At 43.8% G+C, this 15970-nt stretch overlaps 1 non-coding gene and 1 pseudogene across 1 annotated transcript; both read right to left on the bottom strand.

Annotated features, from left to right (window-relative positions):
• Window positions 1-13325: 13325 nt before the first annotated feature.
• LOC116531672 lies at window positions 13326-14004 on the bottom strand (annotated as a pseudogene).
• Window positions 14005-14098: 94 nt separating this feature from the next.
• LOC116531716 lies at window positions 14099-14312 on the bottom strand. The gene has a single exon (XR_004260545.1). It is a non-coding gene; the product is annotated as a small nucleolar RNA U3 (small nucleolar RNA).
• Between the last annotated feature and the right edge of the window lie 1658 nt (window positions 14313-15970).

The following is a 15970-nucleotide window of genomic DNA, read 5'->3' as shown; positions in this document are numbered from 1 at the left end:
GATCAGGATATAAATCAGTCTCATCAGTCCAAAAAACTACCTCGAGTTGCCCTTGGTAGCCACACCCTTCTCCCAGCCCTGACTCCTGGCAGCCACTGATCTGCTCTCTATCACCCTAGCTTTGTATTTTAAGAATGCTGTGTAGGCCGGGCGCGGTGGCTCACGCCTGTAACCCCAGCACTTTGGGAGGCCGAGGCGGGTGGATCACGAGGTCAAGAGATCGAGACCATCCTGGTCAACATGGTGAAACCCCGTCTCTACTAAAAATACAAAAAATCAGCTGGGCATGGTGGCGCGTGCCTGTAATCCCAGCTACTCAGGAGGCTGAGGCAGGAGAATTGCCTGAACCCGGGAGGCGGAGGTTGCGGTGAGCCGAGATCGCGCCATTGCACTCCAGCCTGGGTAACAAGAGTGAAACTCCGTCTCAAAAAAAAAAAAAAAAAAGAATGCTGTGTAAATGGAATCATATCACACATAACCTTTTAAGACTGGCTTATTTCACTCTGTTGTTGCATGTATCAGTGGTACATACCATTTTACTGCTGAGTAGGTTTCTAGTGGTGGCCTAGTAGACAAACCATAGTATATCTGTTTGCCCATTGAGCAACATTTGAGTTGCTTCTTGTGTTTGGTGATTGTGAATACAGCTGCTATAAGCACTTGTGTACAGGTTTTTGTTCGCATGTAAGTTTTCATTCCTCTAGGGAAATTACCTAGGAAGGGGATAGTTGAGTTATATGTTAAATAAAGGTTTCACTTGATAAGAAACTGCCAAACTGTTTTCCAGGGAGGCTGCAGCATTCTGCAATCCCACTAGCCATGTATGAGTGTGCAGTCAATCTTCATCCTGCCAGAATTTGCCATCAGAGTTTTTGGTTTTCTTCATTTTTTTTAAGCCATTCTGATAGGTACGCAGTGGTATTTCATCAGGGTTTCATTTTACCTTTCTCTGATGGCTAATCCTGTGAAATATCTTATCCTGTACTTATTTGCATCCTCTCTCGTGAGCTCTCTGATCAAGTCTTTGGACCATTTCTCAGTTCGGTTGTTTTTTTTCTTACGTTGAGTTTTGAGGATTCTTTTTATAATCTGGACACTGGTCTTTTGTGAGATATGTGATTTGCAAATATTTTCCCCCAGACTATAACTTGTCTGTTCATACTCTCAGTTGTCTTTGTCATAGAGCAAACATTTCTAGTTTTGATGAACACAATTTTAATCCATTTTTACATCTCATAGATCATACTTTTGGTGTTACATCTAAGAACTCCTTGCCTCATATTATCATTTTTGATCTCTTTCTTTGTGCCAACCCGCATTGCATAGTCACTTAATCTTCACTACAATCCTATATTGTTAGTACTATTCTTGTATAACCATAATAACAGATGAGGAAACTGAGGCAGAGAGGGCTTAACGATTTTCCTAGACCTCACACAATATTCACTGGCAGAGCTGGGATTCAATTGGCTGCTTCAAGACAGCAGAGCCTACGCTTGTCACCACTAGTTTCAGGTCGACACCCTGCCTATAGAAACCCTTACTGGAGGTGGGTGAGGTGGCTCCAGCCTGTAATCCCAGCACTTTGGGAGTCCCAGGCAGATGGATCACCTGAGGTCAGGAATTTGAGACTAGCCTGGCCAACATGGTGAAACCTGGTCTTTATCAAAATACAAAAATTAGCTGAGCATGGCAGTGGGTACCTCTAATCCCAGCTACTCGGGAGGCTGAGACAGGAGAATCACTTGAACCCGGGAGGCGGAGGTGGCAGTGAGCCAAGATGGCACTACTGTACGCCAGCCTGGGCGACAAGAGTGAAACTCTGTCTCAAAAAGAAAAAGAAAAGGAAAAAGGAAAAAAAAAAACCCTTACTGGAAAGCCAGCAGGGCAAGGAACATTTGCTGCTTCTTGTCATTTGGATCTTAGCTTAAATGTCATCTCCTCAGGAAGCTTGTCCCTGGCTACCCCGTCTAAAATAGGCCCTCTCTTCCCCTCCCCTCCCTTTTCGCCCCTCCCCTCTTCCCCCCTTTCTTTCTCTTCTTAACTTGAGAATGAGTCACTCCATGGCGCTTTTCATTATCTGCAATTTGTTAGTTTTCTTCTATAGTTTGTTTTCTTCTACATAATTTCTTCCTTCCCCACTTAAGGTCAGCTGAGTGAGAACAAGGACCCTATCATTCACCTCTTTATCACCAGCTTCTGCACCTGGCACAGAGTGAGCGCTCAGCAAATATTTGCTAGCACTGTTAGTGGATGGATAAATGGATAGATGAATGGATGGAGAAGTTGCCTCAGTTGGGGAAATTTGGCTCCTTGAGCAGGAAGAAGCTGCTACCTTGGAACTAATTAGATCCTAGCTGGAAAGATGGAAAGGCGTCTTCCATATGAACGTATTTGTTTGTGTATATAAACATTATGTACAATGTTTGTGTTTAAAAAATAGAATATTGTAATAGATGTCTATTCTAATATATGCATAGACTACCTCTGGGAGGATACAAAAGAAGCTGGTGTATGGATTGCCTTCTCGGGGTAGAGCTGGACTAGGATACTGGCTACAATATTAGGGCGAGAATGAGACTCACTTTTCACTACGTAAACTTTTATTCATCTTGCTACCTTGGGCATGTATTTCATATTCAGAGCTTATATTTCTTTTAAAAATAATAATGATATAAGATTTCTTTCCCTGGGAGGCTGGCAGCAGAACAAGGCAAGAAGTTAATCAGAGGAAGTTGTTCAGAAGACAATTAACACCTCTCCAACCAGCAGCTTCTTTGTATGAACTGAGACAAGGTCAAGCTTAATGCAGAAAAGGGTTTGCAAGGCTAAATAGACAGGCCATATTTATTAAGTCATGACTAATGAGCAATGCTTATTAATATTTGGAATATAATACATGCTCATTGTAACAATTCAAACTTAAAGATGTATTTGAAGCAAAACTAACACCCTCCAATCCAACTCCTTTGGCACACTGTAATTAGAAATGTGATTTTCCTACTTTTTTTTTGGATATTCAGTGTCATTTGGGTTTGTTTCCTATAAAAATGGTATACCCTAGACATTATTCTTTTTTATTTGTTTTTATTTTTTGAGACAAGACCTCTCTCTGTCGCCCTGGCTCGAGTATAATAGCGCCATCACAGCTCACCGCAGCCTCTATCTCCTGGGCTCAAGTGATCCTTCCACCTCAGCCTCCCAAGTAGCTGAGACTGCAAACGCACGCCACTACGATGCCCAGCCAATTTTTTCTAATTAAACAATTTTTTTTTTTTTTTTTTTTTTAGAGGCAGGGTCTCACTTTCTTGCCGAGGCTTCTCTCTAACTCCTGGGCTCAAGGGATCTTCCCTGCTTGGCCTCCCAAAATGCTGGAATTGTATGTGTAAGCCACTGCACTTGGCCAACGATCTTTTTTTTTTCACTCCAAATATTTTGGAGATAATTTTAAGTTGATACACATGGAGCTACTTCATTTAAGAGCTTCATGACATGCAATGGTATTGATGGGAGCAGGATGTTTCTAGCTTCTTCTTGTTACAAAGATGTTACAATGAATATTCTTGTATCTAGCTAGCCAGGGAGCTTATGTTTTACTTTCATTTCTGAAAGTTGTCAACTGTTTTTTGTCATCATATTTGGAAAAATTTTCCTACAAGGCTGTAATTTTTTACAACCAACAATGGGTATGATAGAGTTGGTTTTCTTACACCACCATCGGCTATAAACATTACCAATCTTTTTGTTTCTGCCAATATTAGGAGACGTATGGGAACTCATTATTTAATTTTTATTTCCCTACTCATACATACGCTTATTGGCCATTTTCATTTCGTCTTCTGAATATTGTCCACATTCCCTGCCAATTTTTCCATCAGGTTACTCATTTTTTTCCCCCCAGTTAACCTGCAGGAGTGTGTTCATGCTAGGGATAGTAAGCCTTTGTCATATGAAGTTTAAATGTTTTCTCTTGGACTCTTATTTAACTTTTGATCTTGTTTGTGATGTCTTCAGAAGTTTCAAATTTTTACACAATCAGATCTCTCTATTTTTTCCTTTATGGCTATTAATAACCACGGATGTTTGTGTAACCCAGTGGTTTTCGTACTGTGTTTCCTAACCTTAGGTTTCATGGGGATGAATGGATGGCAAGAGGTGGGGTGAATGGGGCTGCTGGCTGGAAGGAACTCACCATTGCCCTGGCCTCTGGTTCGTGTCTTTTTTTTTTTTTTTTTATTTATTGATCCTTTACATGCTACCGCTAATACTATAGTGGAGGAGAACCTGGACTCTGGAGCCAGAATTGTTGGGCAAGGCACCTAACCTTTCTGGGCTTAGTTTCCTAGTTTCTCTGTCTATAAGATGGGGGTTTAGAATAGTGCCTGCCCTGGAATTGTGGTGAGGCTCCAATGAGTTGATCCATGGAAAGCCACCACTTAATTAGCACTTACCATGTGCCCAACACCATGCTAGGCGATGTGCACACGTATATTCTCAGTCAGTCCTCACAGCTACCTATCTGCCTGAGAAGCCAGCAGGATTATTCTTGTTTTACAGAGGAGGAAACTTAGACCCAGAAAGCTCAGGTAACTTGCCTAAGGGGACAAAGGGAGTGGTTGATGAAGCCAAGATTTGCACTCTGGTCTTTGCATGCCTTTAAGACCTTGATTGTTATCTTATCCTCTCTCCTTACCACATTGATATTTATTGAGCACCTACTATGTTTCATTCCAGTGCTAGGTGCTGAGAAGACAGCAGAGAATCTGAGAGTCTCCATCTCTTGATGCTTACAGTCTAGCAGGTGAGGCAGAGATCGACAATTAGACAATTGCAAATTGTGGGTGTTGTTGTGCACTGCGTAATGAGAGATAATCATGCCAATTGTGATTTCAAGCTGGGGAATCTGGAGAGGCCTTTCTAAGAATATTCTGTTTGAACTGAGACATAAAGGAGAGTAGGGAGGGCCAGTTCGAAACTGCAGCATATCAAATGGGTGGGCTCTTCAGCAGAAAAAGAGCTTGGCAGTCTCCAAGAATGGAAAGGAGGTCAATATGGTGGGAAAGCAGCATGTGCGAGGGCAGTCGATGCCACGGCAGGAACGGCCCTGGTGGGCCAAGGCGAAAGCTTGGATTTATTATAAATGCAGCAGGAAGCCATAGAGGGTTTCAGAAAGAGAATGCTGGAATATGGCTGTGCTTTTAAAATATCACTTTGAGAAAGAAAGAAAGAGAAAGAAAAAGAAGAAAGAAAAAGAAAGAGAGAGAGAAAGAAAGAAAGAAAGAAAGAAAGGAAGAAAGGAAAGAAAGAAAGAGAATGAAAGAAAGAAAGAAAGCAAGCAAGCAAGCAAGCAAGCAAGCAAGCAAGCAAGCAAGCAGGCAGGCAGACAAGAAAGCAGGAAGGCAGGCAGGCAGGCAGGCTAGGTGAGGTGGCTCACACCTGTAATCCCAGCAATTTGGGAGGCCGAGGTGGGTGGATCACAAGGTCAGGGGAGCGACACCATCCTGGTCAACATGGTGAAACTGCAGTCTCAACTAAAAATACAAAAATTAGCCAGGTGTGCTGGCGTGCACCTGTAGACCCAGCTACTTGGGAGACTGACGGAGAAGAATCACTTGAACCTGGGAGGCAGAGGCTGCAGTGAGTGGAGATTGTGTCGTTGCACTCCAGCCTGGCGACAGAGCAAGGCTCCATCTCAAAAATAAATAAATAAAAAATAAAAATATCACTTTGGCCAGGCACAGTGGCTTACGCCTGCAATCCCAGCACTTTGGGAGGCCGAGGTGGCTGGATCACCTGAGGTCAGGAGTTCGAGGCCAGCCTGGCCAACATGGCAAAACCCCATCTCTACCTAAAGTACAAAAGTTAGCCAGTTGTGGTGGCGGGCACCTGTAATCCCAGCTACTCAGGAGGCTGAGACGGGAGAATCACTTGAACCCAGGAGGTGGAGGTTGCAGTGAGCTGAGATCATGCCACTGAACTCCAGCCTGGGTGACAAGAGAGAGACTCCATCTCCAAAATATATATATCTGTATCTATCTATCTATCTATAGATATAGATATAGATAGATATAAATATAGTATAGATATAGATATGTCACTTTGTGAGCATGTGCATACATTATGGCAATTCTACTCCCAGGCAGGTAAGTACCCAAAAGAAATGCACACTTATGTGCACCAAAGATCAGAATTTTGACAACTACCCTCTTTAAAATAGCCCCAAACCTCAAACCACTCAAATGCCTTTCAGTGCTTGACTGAATAAATGTTGACAGAATCACACAGTGAAACACTACACAGTTATGAAAATGGATAAATTATAACTTCATACAATGGTATAGATGGATCTCACAATGATAAGTGGGTTAAGGCAGACATAAAACAGCATACATGATATGAATCCATGTATATAAAGTTCAAAAATAGAGGCAAAACTAATCTATAGTGTTAGAAGTCAGGATAATGGTTGCCCCGGGGGAGATAAGGAAGGAGCACCAGGAGGGCTCCTGGTAATACTCTTCTTGATTTGGGTGCTGGTTTACGGGTATGTTCCATTTAGACAAAATGATCAAGCTGAACATTTATGATTTGTGCACGAGTCTCTCCATATGCTCCGTTCTGGCCAGTATGTGAGTGTTGAACTAGAAAGGGGGCAGGTGCAGTCTTGGGTAGACAAGGTAGGGGCTGTTGAAGAATCCAGGTGAATGATGGCTGGTTAGATGGAAGGTGGGGGCCATGGAGACTTGAGGACAGAGCAGGGACACATGTTGGAGAACAGCTGGTGAGGGCATCAGCACTGCCTCTCCGCTTCTGGCATGAGCACCTGGGAGGTGTCAGAACTAAGATGGAGAAGGTGGGGAGGGGCAGCTTTGAACAGGCTGGCAGAACTCAAGGCCTTCATTTTGGACATGTAAAAGTTGAGATGTTTCCAAAAGGCGACATCCTGGGAGCAGATAGGTGTCTGGTGAGACTTCATTAAAAAAAAAAAAGCAAAAAAAGGCCCGGTGTGGTGGCTCATGCCTGTAATCCTAGCACTTTGGGAGGCCGAGGTGAACAGATCACTTGAGGAAAGGAGATCGAGACCATCCTGGCCAACATGGTGAAACCCTGTCTCTACTGAAAATACAAAATTAGCTGGGCGTGGTGGCACACACCTATAGTCCCAGCTACTTGGAAGGCTGAGGCAGGAGAATTGCTTGAATCTGGGAGGCGGAGGTTGCAGTGAGCCAAGATCAGGCCACTTCACTCCAGTCTGGTGACAGAGCAAGACTCCGTTTCAAATAAATAAATAAATAAATAAATAAATAAAAATAAAATAAAGATTCTGCTGCTTAAGAGAAAAATAACGTTAAAAAATGTTGCCACCATTCTGGCAGTTTCCTCTTTTACAATGCACTTTCAGTTCCATTATCTCATTCTGTTTAATCTTGTGACAAAGATCCTTGTCTTCAAGGTGTGGGTGGGGTGAGGGGAATGTGGTGTCTTTATGTAGAAATTAGAGAGATATTCATGTGTGTGCTGTTACAGGAACATACTATATTTATCCACTAAAAGAGAGCAGGCCCTGGTGTGGGAGCCTGAGCTAACCAGGGGAGGGCATCAGCCGTGATGAGAATGAAGATCTGGGAGTTTGGCTCTCACTGCAGTGGGGCTGAGCCAAGAGGTCTAAGACCCAAATGTAATGGTCAGAGACACTTTCATCCAGCCTTGGGACCCTGGGGACAAGGCACAGTCGCTGAAGATGTGGGCTCCATTGCCTTCTAATTCAGACCGTGAGCTCCGTGGGGACTGTATCTGCCTTGTCCCCCACAGTCGGCCTGTGTCCTGCTCCCTAGCCCTTGCTACCAAACATGTCCTCACAGCCATGTGCTTTTCTTGCCCTCTGGACTAAACTGATAACCTTGAAGCTGGGCATCCCTTTGTCCACAGCCCCAGGCACAGTGAGACTCAGTGTTCCCTGTGCACTCAGGGACTTGTCTGTGGATTTGCAAAATCTCCTGAAAATGCTCCACACCTACTTTTTCAATAGAAAACTTGGGCACATTTATAGGCAGATTGGAACCAAAACCTGGGGCTGGGCACTGTGGCTCACCCCTGTAATCCCAGCACTTTGGGAGGCCAAGGTGGATGGATCACCTGAGGTCAAGAGTTCAAGACCAGCTTGCCCAATATGGTGAAACCCCTGTCTCTACTAAATACAAAAATTAGCCAGGCATGGTGGCAGGCGCCTGTAATCCCCATGCCTCAGGAGGCTGAGGCGTGAGAATTGCTTGAATCTGGGAGGTGGAGGTTGCCGTGAGCCAAGATCACACCACTGCACTCCAGCCTGGGTGACAGAGTGAGACTCCATCTCAAAAAAAAAAAAAAAATGGCTGGGTGCGGTGGCTCACACCTGTAATCCCAGCACTTTGGGAGGCCGAGGCGGGTGGATCATGAGATCAGGAGATTGAGACCATTCTGGCTAACATGGTGAAACTCCGTCCCTACAAAAAATACAAAAAATATATATAAGTACATGGGAAAGGCTAAGTTTAGAAAAAAAAAAAAAGAAAAAAATACAAAAAAAACATTAACCAGGCATGGTGGCATGCACCTGTGGTCCCAGAGGCTGGGGCAGAGAATTGCTTGAACCCGGAAGGCGGAAGTTGCAGTGAGCCGAGATTGTGTCATTGCACTCCAGCGACAGAGTGAGACTTCGTCTTAAAAAAAAAAAGAAAGAAAGAAAAAGAAAAAAAGGAACAAATCCTGGACACCCTCCCCGCACCAAAGGACCAATGAGGGTCAAAATCACTAAGGTCAATTCAGTCTGAAATAACCTAATCCCATGAAGGTGTCCAGTGACTGTGTGGACAGCAACACTGAAAAAACAATAGCCACAGGGCATCGTTAAAAACCATGTCACAAACCTTAAAAATATGAACATCCTTTGCTGCAGCAATTTCACCTCTAGGAATTCACTCTGATAAAATAGTGCATGGGAGCAAAGATGAATTTATGAGGCTGTTTCCCACACCATTGCTCATCACAGTCACAGCAAAACAATGGAAATAACCAAGATATGCAACAAGAGATTGGTTAAAAGTGGAGACAGACAATACCCTGCCACCACTAAACGTGATGCTGTGTGTGAACATTACCCACTCGGAGTCACCACCATGACACGGTGTGTGTGGGTTAGGTTGGACCTGTTCGGTAGCAAGTGACAGAAATCCATCTCAAAATGGGAAAAGCAGAAGGGAGGATTTGTTGGCTCATGGATTCTAGAGGAGAGTTGGACAACACAGTTTGGAAGGACCACAGTGTGGCCAGGCCCAAAGAATACATGGTGTCTGGGGCTCAGGCAGCTCCAGGACCCTCTCTCTATCTGCTGTGTTTGCCTCTCCCTGTGTGTCAGCCTCACTTTCTCATTGGAGACTGGATAGTGGGGAATAAGGTTTGAGACATAGGAAAGCATTTACCTGAAGTTGTCTCTAGCCCTCAATCCAGGACTCCCAAGCACGAAATAGAATGGCTACCTTAGTTCCAGTACCCACATCTGAACCAGTTGACTGTGGACAGGGTAGCCAGGTGCTGTGATTGGCTCAGCTTGAGTCAAGACCTGTCCCTGGACCAATCAACTAAGACCAGGGGTTGGGATCTCTTTGACCTAACATTGGAGTTCTTGAATTAAACAGAGGAGGGAAGAACAGTTCTGGGAAAGGGTACAAGGCTAATAATCTTGGTTATCCTCCACCTATTGTTAAGTGAGATGGTTAACAAAACAATATCCCAGTTTGGTTACTGAGATATTGTTCACTCATTGTACTTACCAGTATGCATCCTTCAAGTCTCAGCTCAGGAGGCTTCTGCATTCCCTGAACAGGCTGAGCCCGGCCCTGCTTATCCAAGATGAGGTCTTATTTCTGTAAAGAAATGGCAGAAGGGCAGTGCATAGGGGAAATAAAGTCTGAAAAGATATTCTAAAATGTTCAGAGTTGTTTTCTTGCAGCTGTGCTGTGTTTTCTACAATGAACACCAATTAATTGAGAGAGCAAAACAATTTTTTGTTTTTGGAGATGGAGTTTCACTCTTGTTGCCCAGGTTGGAGTGCAGTGGTGTGATCTCAGCTCACTGTAACATTTGCCTCCCAGGTTCAAGTGATTCTCCTGCCTCAACCTCCCAAGTAGCTGGGATTACAAGTGCCCACCACCACGCCTGGCTAATTTTTATATTTTTAGTAAACATGGGTTTTCGCCATATTGGCCAGGCTGGTCCTGACCTCAGGTGATCCAGCTGCCTCGGTCTCCCAAAGTGCTGGGATTACAGGCATGAGCCACCATGACTGGTCAAAAAAATTTTAAAGAGGGAAGAGCTATAATGACTCCATGAGTATATGAAACAACTACTCAAGCGGTTCTCTTCACGTCTCTCTCCTTCAGCCAGTCCACGCTAGATTTGAAATGCAAGTGATTTTGTGAACTGCAGACCTCATTAGTGTCTCCAGGCATCCATCCATCCAACAAACGGATGTTGACAGGGCCCCCAGTAAGTGCCAGGCAGCAATACATGCTGGAGATACAATGACCACTAAGGGATAGACCCTGCCCTCAAGGAGCTCACAGTCTGGTGGAATATAGATTGTGATGAGTACATAACCAGTTATGTTACAGGAAGCTCAAAACAGAAATGTGAGCAATGTGCTAGAGAAATATAGACCAGAGGACAACCGGGTCTGTTTAGAGTGCTCTGTAAAGGTGGTCTTGAGGCACTGGGCTTTGAGCTGGGCCACAGACGTACAGCATGCTGTGAAGGGCTTATCAGATGGGGAAGACAGCACATGCAAACGTGCAGAGAGCTCATCAGCAAGACCTGGAGTTGGTGGTCAGGTGTGGCAGGAGTTATGAGGAAGCAGGCAATGAATTTCATCCACTGAACAGGTAGTGAACATCTAGCATATGTCAGGCTTTTAGCTAAGGGCTTGCTGATGACATAGGAAGGACATTTGAGATTAGAGTCCAGAGGGCCTTGAATGCTATTCTGTTTCCTTTCCAAAAAAACAAAATTGAGATTAAAATGTGGGCTTAGCACTTCTTTCATAGGAGAGACACATGTCTTCTTCATGCATGGGCCATCTCAAGGATCTTCAGTTCCTGCTGCATCTCCACATTAAAGGAGGAAGCAGGACTGGGTATGTGTGTGCCAGACATAGGTGTCCAAAATCCCTGCTTCCTGGGTTCATAATTCCACTTATGTTTCAGTGATATTGGAGAATGAGACACTTGGCGAATTCTTTTTTTTTTTTTTTTTTTTTGAGACGGAGTCTCTCTCTGTCGCCCAGGCTGGAATGCAGTGGCGCAATCTCAGCTCACTGCAACCTCCGCCTCCTGGGTTCAAGCAATTCTCCTACCTCAACCTCCTGAGTAGCTGGGGTTACAGGTGCATGCCATCACACCCAGCTAATTTTTGTATTTTTAGTACAGACGGGGTTTCACCATGGTCAGGTTGGTCTTGAACTCCTGACCTCATGATCCACCTGCCTCAGCCTCCCAAAGTGCTGGGATTACAGACGTGAGCCACAGTGCCCAGCAGGGAATTCTTTTAGAAATTGCAGAGGCAGGGCTGTGCTCAGAAAGTCCTAGTTGAGCTTTGCTGGGGAGGCCCAGAGCCATGATCATGGAAACTAACTTCTGAGCCCTGCTTCTCTGGAGGGACTCATGGGAAGGGGAATCACTGGTCTCTGAAGTGTCTTTCATGCACTAAGCTGAATGACCTTGGCCTGAATCGCTCAGGGTTATGTAAGATTAGGTAGCCACTTAGTCAAAAATAGCTTTCATGCTGACTCCAGCCCACAGAATAGCATCCAAGTCAAGGGGGCACCGATGCGCCAGAGCTGGGCATGCATGGGGAAATTCCCCTCCTGGTCCTTGCCATTGGAAAATCACTTGAGGGTGTTAGCCGGGACTTGGAGCTGCTGCCAGGTAACCTCCTGTGCTTCTCTGCTGGGCAGCATATATGTGGCTTTTTTGCTGAAGCACAGAAACCAAGGGACGGTAAACACAGAAATGCAGTGCAAACGTTAGAATAAAAGTGAGAAAGAGGGTGTAGTAGGCAGAAAGAGCACTGAACTAGGAGTCTTCAGATCTGCTACCACCATTGACTCTCTGGAGCCAGTCACTTTCATTCAACAAATACTTACTGAGCCTACTATGTGCCAGAGACTGTCCGAGCACTGGAGACCCAAGAGGGAAGGATAGACGCTATTTCTACCCTCATGGAGTTTTAGCTTTTGGTAAGCCATCTTGTCCCCCAGCTTAAAGATAACTTACATCTTCTGAGAACTTTCTTATGCCAGACACTTCACAAGACACTGGGCATACACAGTGAACAAGCCAGATATAGTCTCTGGCCGCATGCAGCTTGCAGTCCAGAGAGAAAAAGAGACAAAGACACACACACACAAATCCAGACAAATTATCATTGCAGCAAAAATTCCAATAAAGGGCTCTGTTAGGTCTAAGAGGAAGACATCTCTATTGATTGGGACTGCCATTGTCTTGTTCAAAGTTTCTGCCCAGTGAAGGAGCATGTTGGGGCTCCTGTTTTCCCCTTTCAGAAGCGACATTGGGTAAAAGCAAATTGAATCCTGCGTGAAGAAGAGAAACCCCATCCACTGCTATTCAGAGTGGGTGTTGGTCTGATATTTTTGGAGGAAAATTTGGCAACATTCATCAAAGCTTGACAAATATTCCTCTCCTTTGACCTAATACGTTCATTTCTGGGAGTCTATCCAAAGGAAATAATTGGATAAGTGTACAAAGATGTACATTGTGAAGAAACTCACTGAATCCTTATTTAAGACAGTTAAAAATTTGAAATAACCAAGATAGCCAATAATAAGGGATTGTTGAAGCAAACTGTAGCACAGCTGGACTGGTAGCACATGTCTATAATCCCAGCTATGGCGGGAAGATCCGCTGAGCCCAGGTTTAGAGTTCGGCCTGGGCAACATAGTAAGATCTTGTCTCAAATTAAAAAAAAAAAAAAAAAAAAAAAAAGCAGTATACCTATAAAGGGCCATAAAATAAATTTTGCCCTTTATACCATTAACAGGGGAAGATGTTCATGATATGATAAGTTTTAAAAAATTGGTTCAAAAATTGTGTGGGATAGTACCAAAAAGAGCAGAATACATAAGAATAAATTTACCCAAGAAGGTGCAAGACTTGTTTGCGGAAACTTAAAAACGTTGCTAAAAGAGATGAACGAAGACCTAAATATACAGATTTTCTTTTCTTTCTTTCTTTCTTTTTTCTTTTTTCTTTTTTTTTTAACTGTGAATACATATTTTATTTAGTCATTCTGTTTACAATCGAAACTCTGGGAATTCAAACTTAACATCCTTGCCGGTGAGCTTCTTCTAGACACCAGAAAAAGTTTCAACCTTGTGTTCCACATTGTTCTGCTGTGCTTTGTCCAAATGAACCTTTAGGAGCCGGCTGCCAGCCAGTTTCACGCGGATTCTCTTGCCCAAAGCTTCGCTTGGGAAGACCAGGTCCTCAAGGACTGCATCGTGCAGAGCTGTCAGTGTTCGGCTCCCGGCATCCTTCTGCTTATTTTTTGTACAGCCTTTTCTAGCCGGCTTAGGCAGAATTCTCCTCTGAGTGATAAAGACAACATGCTTCCCACTGAACTTTTTCTCCAATTCACGTACTAGCCGGACTTGGATTTTCCGGCAAGATTTCAGGTGAGGAACAGGAACAAAGGTTATGATAGCTTTCCGACCGCTACCGGCTTCAGTTTCCTCGGCAGCCGTAATATTCAGCTTCCAGAGCTGAGCCTTGAGATCTGAGTTCATCTCCGGCTCCAGAAAAGCCTGGGAGATGCTGGACTCGAACTCGTCTGGCTCTCGCCTTTGGGCTTCACGATCTTGGCGCTCGAACTGAGCATGGCTTTCTCCTTGGTGAGCGCCGGCTTAGGAAAAGACCCAAATCTCGCGCCAGCACGTCCAAATCTGACGGCGGAAGGGAAGAGCTACAGACGTTCTTTGTTCATGGGTTAGAAGACTCACTTTTTAAATTCAGTTTTAATTTCTAGGATTAATTTGTTTGTTTTTATGGGAACCACTAAGACTGCGTCCTCTCCTTCTTACTCTCCTGAAGGAAGAAAGAAAGACTGTCAATGGAAAGTGGCAGCCGCAGCAACACCACGCTCTCAGCCGGCTGCGTGCTCAGGAAAGAATGTTTGCCTCCTCCTTTTGGTTTCCAGTGCTCTACACGTTCGGAGAAACTTCTCTGGTATTGAACGATAGAAATGAGCCCTGAAAGTAGAGTCTTAGAAGACTTGATTTTGTTAAGACAAAATATTCCCCAACGCAATATGCAGATTCAATGCAGTCCCTATCAAAATCCCCAAGTCCCACAAATTCCATTTTTCTGAAGTGGAAAAGCTGACCCTGAAATGTAGACGGAATTGCAAGGGATCCCAAATAGTCAAAACAATCTTGCCAATTTCAAAACTTACTAGGAAGTTACAGTAATCAAAATCATGTGCTGCCAGCATAAGGATAGTCATACATATAAATCAATGGGATAGAATCGACAATTCAGAAATAAACCTAGGCAACTAAGGTAAATTGATTTTCAACAAGGGTGCCAAGACCATTCAATGGGGGAAAGAAATGTTTCTTCAACAAATGGTGCTAGACCAACTGAATATCCACATGCAAAAGAATAAAATTGGACCTTACCAAATACCATGTACAAAAATTAACTCAAAATGAACAAAATTCTAAATATAAGAGCTAAAGCTACAAAACTCTAAGAAAAATCAGTTGGGGGGAAATAGGGGAGGGACGGTGGGTGGTGGGGAGTTGGGGACAGATAGCAAGGGGAGAGATGCCAGATGTAGGTGATGGGGAGGAAGGCAGCAAATCACACTGCCACGTGTGTACCTATGCAACAATCCTGCATGTTCTTCACATGTACCCCAAAACCTAAAATGCAATAAAACAAACCAAATAAATGGAAGAAAAAAAAAAAAAAACTCTAAGAAAAAAACAACTTTATAGTCATGGGTTTGGCAACAGTTTCTTAGACCAAAAACAAAAGAAACAAATAAAAAATAGACAAATTGAACTTCATCAAAATAAAAAACTTTTGTGCATGAAAGAACTCTATCAAAAAAGCAAAAGGAAACTCACAGAATGGAAGAATATATTTGCAAATCATTTATCTGATAAGAATCTTGTATCCAGAATATGGAAAGAACTTGTACAACTCAACAAGAAAAACACAAACAACTCAATTTTTTAAATGGGTAAGGCTGGGCATGGTGGCTCACACCTGTAATTCTAGCACTTTGGGAGGCCGATGGGGGTGGATCACAAGGTCAGGAGTTCAAGATCAGCCTGGCCAGGATGGTGAAACCCCGTCTCTACTTAAAATACAAAAATTAACTGGGCACAATGGCAGGTGCCTGTAATCCCAGCTACTCGAGGCTGAGGCAGGATAATTGCTTGGACCTGGGAGATGGAGGTTGCAGTGAGCCGAGGTGGCACCACTGCACTCCAGCCTGGACAACAGAGCAAGACCTCGTCTAAAAAAAAAAAAAAGGGCAAGGCCATAAAGCCATAAAAAAGAACAAAATCATGTCCTTTGCAGCAACATGAAGGCAGCTGAAGGCCATTATCCTAAGTAAATTAATACAGAAACAGAAAACCAAATGCCTCATGTCCTTACTTATAAGTGGGAGCTAAGCATGGATTACACACAGAGACAAAGATGGGAACAATAGACACTGAGGGCTCCAAAAACAGGAAGGAGGGGTGGAAGGACAAAGGATAAAAAACTACCTATTGAATATTGTGTTTACTACATGGTTGATGGGATCAATAGAAACCCAAACTTCAGCATCATACAAAATAGCCATGTAAGAAACCTGCACATGTACACTCTGAGTGAAAATAAAAAAAGTGCAAAGGCCTTAATAGATA

The sequence above is a fragment of the Sapajus apella genome, unplaced genomic scaffold (assembly GCF_009761245.1).
Source record: "Sapajus apella isolate SASKATOON/1434 unplaced genomic scaffold, GSC_monkey_1.0 scaffold71, whole genome shotgun sequence".
In the NCBI taxonomy this organism is placed as follows: Eukaryota; Metazoa; Chordata; class Mammalia; order Primates; family Cebidae; genus Sapajus; species Sapajus apella.
Note: the sequence above shows the minus strand (reverse complement) of the source record. Positions and strands in the feature narration are given on the sequence as shown.